Source organism: Heterocephalus glaber, unplaced genomic scaffold (assembly GCF_053883595.1).
Source record: "Heterocephalus glaber isolate CG9 unplaced genomic scaffold, H.glaber_assembly_v1.0 deba00001538, whole genome shotgun sequence".
NCBI classification, from domain to species: domain Eukaryota; kingdom Metazoa; phylum Chordata; class Mammalia; order Rodentia; family Bathyergidae; genus Heterocephalus; species Heterocephalus glaber.
This window is the reverse complement of record NW_028258333.1, coordinates 21,069,971-21,075,822: the sequence shown is the minus strand read 5'-3', so window position 1 is coordinate 21,075,822 and position 5,852 is coordinate 21,069,971. Positions and strand designations below refer to the sequence as shown.

At 37.9% G+C, this 5,852-nt stretch overlaps 1 long non-coding RNA gene across 3 annotated transcripts; it reads right to left on the bottom strand.

The window, feature by feature from the left end:
* Positions 1-350: 350 nt before the first annotated feature.
* Positions 351-5,303, bottom strand: LOC101718108 (uncharacterized). Of its 3 annotated transcripts, none has more exons than XR_001183740.3 (4): positions 5,211-5,303; positions 4,623-4,706; positions 3,630-3,742; positions 351-501 (listed from the first exon to the last, which is right to left on the bottom strand). It is a non-coding gene; the product is annotated as an uncharacterized LOC101718108 (long non-coding RNA). The 3 variants fall into 3 exon arrangements; XR_015442308.1 differs by having other exon boundaries at positions 4,623-4,766; positions 5,211-5,282; XR_001183741.3 differs by lacking the exon at positions 351-501 and adding an exon at positions 1,287-1,405.
* Between the last annotated feature and the right edge of the window lie 549 nt (positions 5,304-5,852).

Genomic DNA, 5,852 nt, shown 5'->3' with positions numbered 1-5,852 from the left:
TACTTTCTCTCTGAACTTGCATGGCCTTTTCTCTGTTTGGGCACATCAATGGGGTCTTATGAGAACATCAGTCATATTCATTTAGGGTCTCACCCTAAAGGTCTCAGTTCAACTTAATCATTTCTTTAGAGGCCCTATGATCAAATACAGGCTCACGGATTCAGGCCTTCCTGCATAATGTCATTTAAATTTTAATTGCCCCTTTAAAGTCCCTATCTCTAAATGTTCTAACATTCTGAGGTTCTGAGGGTTGGAATGTCAACATATGAATCTTGTGGAATACAATTCAGCCCAAAGCAGTCCTTGACACGAGTTATTCTCTTTATTATGAGTACATAGATTTGTAAATTTCTCACTTCAAAATAACTAGAACAAGTATTTGCCTTTGGAATCAGCCTGAGGCCCATTGGAAGGATCTTCTGAGTGGTTCATGACTTGCATGTTGAAATTCATTGATGCAGAGCCCCAGCAGCATTCCAGTGAAGCCAGAGCGTGGGGTGCCTGCAGTGGAAGGTGGGGTGATTGGGAGACAGGACATATTTGTGTGAAGAAAGAGTAAAGAAAAATTTGTACTTCATTGAAAAACTATCCATTGTTTTCTAAAACAAGTATTGGCAAACTTTTTCTGTAAAGAACCCAATAATAAATATTTTCATCTTTGCTGGTGGTTTTTTATCATGTGGCTTCTGTAGGTATTACTCAACAGTGCAATGCCTTGTAGTTGAAAACCAGCCATCAACAATGCATAAATAACATGGCTGTGTTTCAATAAAGCTTTATTTACAAAACAGGCCAGACTTGGCCTGTGGGACATAGGTTGCCCTGGTCTACAGCACACCTTTCTGAGCTGATTTTGCTTTTATTTGAATTCTGAACCTATCATTTGAAGTATTTTATATCTCACTAAGTTATAGAACTTAATGATAGAAATGCAAAATAGTTTTTGACTCTAGAGATGTAGATTTGTGAACTTGGGAAATTCAATTGACTCCCTCTCCCAACTTTGGAAGAAGCCAGTCTTGCATAAACTTGCACATTTCTGTCAATTTTTCTTATCTATAAATGTGTTTGTTCTTTGGATTTTCCAGGCCCAATCCTTCATTAATAATGAGCTAAATACAATCTTTAACATGTATTAATTTTTATATTCATACATGAGTTGTGATATTATTTTACTTTTTGGAAAATTATACTCTAATAAATGAAACACTTTGGGGGCACAGTGCAGTTCAGTTTTGCATTATGGTAACAAAAGACCTGAGAAAATCAATTTAAAAACAGGAAGGATTTATTTTGGCTCATAGTCTCAGGGGTTCCAGTCCATGGACAGTTGCTTTTTGGCCTGTGGTGAGACAGGATGTCATGGCAAAAGCACATGCAAAGGAAGCTGCTCACCACATCGAGTCTAGGAAGCAAAGACAGAAAGGAATATGAGTTGTTAGAGTGCTAATATTCCTTTCACAGGCATATCCGCAATGATCTAACTTCCTTTCACTCATCCCTACCTCATAAAAGTTCTGCCATCTCTCAACAGTGCCATCAACTGGGGATCAAGCTGTTAATATATTGGCCTTTGGAAGAAATTCAAGATCCAACCGATAGGAAGTACTGTTTGCAAAGGCCTTGAAAGTTATTCTGAGAGCACTGGAGTTTTATCCTCTGGGATGACTGTCTTTAAACTTTTTGATATCAAATTTTTCTGACCTCATACTTCTAAGTTCCCCTTCTTTAGTACATGGATAGAAAATATTATACACAGATTAACATAGGCAAATATACATCAAATTGAAAAAATAAATATAGATTCTCTAATATTGTCCTCCCACTTCCCAATGGTCATTTTCTTAACTATTTTGATTCTCTTTGCTGTTGGAAGATCATTCTTCTGAACAATTGGGAACCCAAGATATCAAAAGGCTGAAAAACAATAATGAAATGTGGTTTGACCCCAAAAACCTTCCAAAAAATTATGTTACCATAAAAGCCATCTAGAAGACAGCTTTGGCTTATGGGGATGACAGAATTCTCTTGTGCAGAGAACCATCATTTTGTTCCAGAAAATAACTTAATGGAACTGATTATTGAAAGGGAGTCCACCTAGGTCTTACCTACCATGGGAGCAGCTTCAACAATGAAGTAAATTGTTTGTCTAGTAAACATGGGTATTTGGGTATTATGTGTTAGAGCTATGGGGTCAGAACTCTGGTAGAGAAGATAAGAAGCTGCTGTAAAGAGGATCAGTCATAAGCCACCTAGTGGAGCACAAAGTCATGGCTTTGAGAGAATCATGCCTAGTGAGAAACAGAAAATGCCTCCCAAATATCTTTTAGCAATGACATTGGTGACCCCTTTGTCTCTGCCAAAATTATTATCAGGGTTTAGTTTTTATGCCTAATGAAATGAAATATTAAGAAAGCAGAGTAATTCTAAAATTCCTTAAAATGGTCTGAGGTAAAGTGAACCACTTCTGAGCATGAACTGGGTGTGAAGCTGAGGAGCCAGAGTGGAGAAAGAAGAGAAAAGGAGCTGGTTTTAATATGAACAGATTTAGGGTGCACTGTAGAGGACAATGAGACTTAAAGATGCTGCAGATGTGGTCTGCCACCGATGCAAGGTAGGACCTGAACAATGTCAACAATGTCTTTTTCTATTTAAGGAAAGAGAACATTTGAACAATGGAGAACTGTACTTGGAGAATCTTCAGGAGCAGACTGTTTGGCTACCTGTGTTGAAAGATGTGGAAAGAAAAAGATGCTAGGAATAGGAAACCGGTTAAGAGTTTTCTGGAACACCCAGGTGAGGATGAAGGTAGAGGAAATGGTTGTTCCATAGATAACGTAGAGGTTGTATCAGCCTGATGATTCACTGTGGAGCTGAGAAAGATGGACATCAGTTGGTGAGTTGGATGGCTGGAGATGGACCATTCCCTGAGTTAGAAAACATATGAAAAACAGGTTTGCAGGAAATACAATGGGTTCGTTGTAGGATATGTTGAATTTGAGATGCTTGTGAAACTTTCTGGCCGAAAAAGCTCTTAAAAAGTTAGGAATACAGGTGGGTATTGCAGGAGACAGGTCAGGGGTAAAGAGATATCTCTGTTAAGAAATTAACTCCGAAGAAGTATAATAATTTTTGTCTGTTGTCCTTGTATAATAAGTATTAGGAAACTAATACTCTATTTTACATTGTTTACTCATTTATCCAAAAGCATTTAATGAATAGGCAAACCATGGGCCAGAACTATTGTAGATTCTGGTTAAAAATGATTAGTAAGACCTTTCAGAAACTCACAGTTTTAGCATATTTGGCTATGAACTGAAAGCAGAGGTGCAGGCGAGGGGACCTGCTTGGTACCTCAGAATTGGTGTAAAGATTATTTTAAGGCTGAAGATTTTTGAGATTCAACAGATACACAAAGAAGCCTTTTTGGTGCTTCTTTCATTTGACTAAATGTAAAAATTTCTGAGAAATGAAGATTACCATAAATTCCTTCTTAGGGGCAAGTCTTCCCTCAAAGAGAGACAAAGAGCAAACCTAACATAAATCTCTGTGTTAATTAGCTTCCTGTTACTATAACAAAATATCTGAGCTAAACAAGTTAAAAAGAAGAAAGGTATGCTTTGGCTCACAGTTGTAGAGATTTCAGGACATGGTTCCTAGGCCATGTTGTTTCTGGGTCTGTGGTGAGGCAGTAGATCACGGTGGGAGACATGTGATGGAGTAAGCTTCTCACTTCATGCAGCTTAGAAGAGGAGAGAGAGAGAGAGAAGAGAGAGGCTGGCATCCCATAGTCTCCATAATGACCAGAAACTTGTTACTGCCTCCCTCTTAAATGTTTCCATTGCTTTCCGATAGGATCAAGCTGAGGACCAAACCTTTAACACTTAGGTCTTTGTGGGATATTTCAGATCCAAGCTATAGCAGTCACCTCTCTGGAGAGTTTTATGTCCCTGAAGATAGAAAGATTACTCATATACCTCTATAGACAAACATCATCACAAGCTTTCTTATCTCCCATTTGTTCCCGAGAGGCATCTATTTATTTTTCCAGAAGAAACCTATTTGTTCTTCCCATAGAAGCTTCTTATCCCTCTGCTTCCCTCCTAAAACATTAGATATATAGGCTCCAAATTCTCACCATCCCTTTGAATTATTCGTCATTTAGTACTTCTATGTGTAGTCTATTCCATGCATAAATAAACTTTTTCTCCTGTTAATCTTTTTTCAGCTTAATTTGAAGGTCCAGCCACTAAATGTTAGAAGTATATGAAACAATTTTTTTCTTCTACCCAGTGATGAGAGACATTTCCTTTCTGAATGGCTGGGATAATGAAAGAGGCATTTTTAAAAAATGAGCAAATAGACAGGTGACCAGATATGGAGGATAATGGCAGAGGAAATTCATGCAATTTTAGATTTCTTAATGTGCCTAAGAGTAGAGAAGGAGTTAATTTACATTTGCGTTTGTACCCTCACAGTTCTCCCATACATCTCAGCAGTAGTTTTTTCTCTTTCCTCATCCTACAGTCTTATATTCTCCCTCATCACATCTTTTCCAAACACAGAATGCAAGGATGATGTGACTAAGAAATTGAACCCGGAACTCTGTTATGGATACTCACCCACACTGGTTTCCTCTCTAATTTTTTCACTGCATTTCCAGTCTGCTCCTCTGAGGACTTTCCATGTCTTGGAACAGCTTACTTCTGTCCAAGAGATGATATTGAGTCTCCCATTCTTTTTCATTTGACCACTTCACAAACTCCCTTTGAGACAGGGGAGTTGTATTTAGATTTAGATTTATCTTTTTTCAGAGAACAGTCATCTACATCAGCATTAGGTAAAATACCTTCCAATCCTTATCTAGACATTATGGACAAAGTCCTTATCTCAAGGACTTTGCCTCTCATTACTTTCCTGTCTTTTTTCTTCTTTGATCTCTCTATGTTGACTGCCTACAGATTTAATGACAGTAATGTGGCTTAGATATTTTCCCTTTGTTGCTATCTCACAAGTTCGATATTTGCCCCCTCTTAGTCATTGAGGAAAGGAAAGGAATCATTTGATGTACAGCGGTTCTACTGTATTTCCTAGAACTTAGCACAGCACTAGGAGCATTGTAGACACTGAATAATACTTGGTTTAATTAAAGTAGATGGAATTACATGCATTTTATATACTATCAATTTTTTAAAAATTTGAACTATAACCTCAAGCTGTCATCATCCTGACTGTCATGTTGTTATTTTCATAACCTCCTTCATGATATTGGCTCAGAGAGGACCCATGGGTATGTGAAAAAGAATGGAGACTCTGATATCACAATGTAATTTTTGTTGTTGGCTATGACTTTGAAAATTAGGAATGTTCAGTCGATACACATTCCAGAACTCCAGGCCTACACTTTTTGGGTGGGTTTCAGAATGTCGACTCTATTAATAGATACTTCAAATATACACTTTTTGTCCATTCTTAATGCAGTTGTCTTAGAGTGGAATTTTCTTTTCTTCCTCCTCTTCCTTTGAGACAGAAGGTGGAAAGAGAAGAGGAGCAGCAGCATGAAAGGTTTTAATGTTTAAAGAGAGAGAAAGACTTGATTTGCTATATAAATGTGAGAGGACCTTGGAGAAACTCTGGGTTTCAGGTTTCACTGTAAACCCTGAGACTTACCACTGGTTTATTCAAAGGATCCTGAGGGTTTAAAGCCCATCCAGGAAACTGGGGCCCAGCTGATGACTTCATATTGAAATCATACAAAAGTCATGAGCTCATGTGCTGGAAGATGAAGCTGGATGAGAGAAAACTGGCTTCAAATGAAATTACAGTAAGTCTGTGCAGGATCATTCAAACTT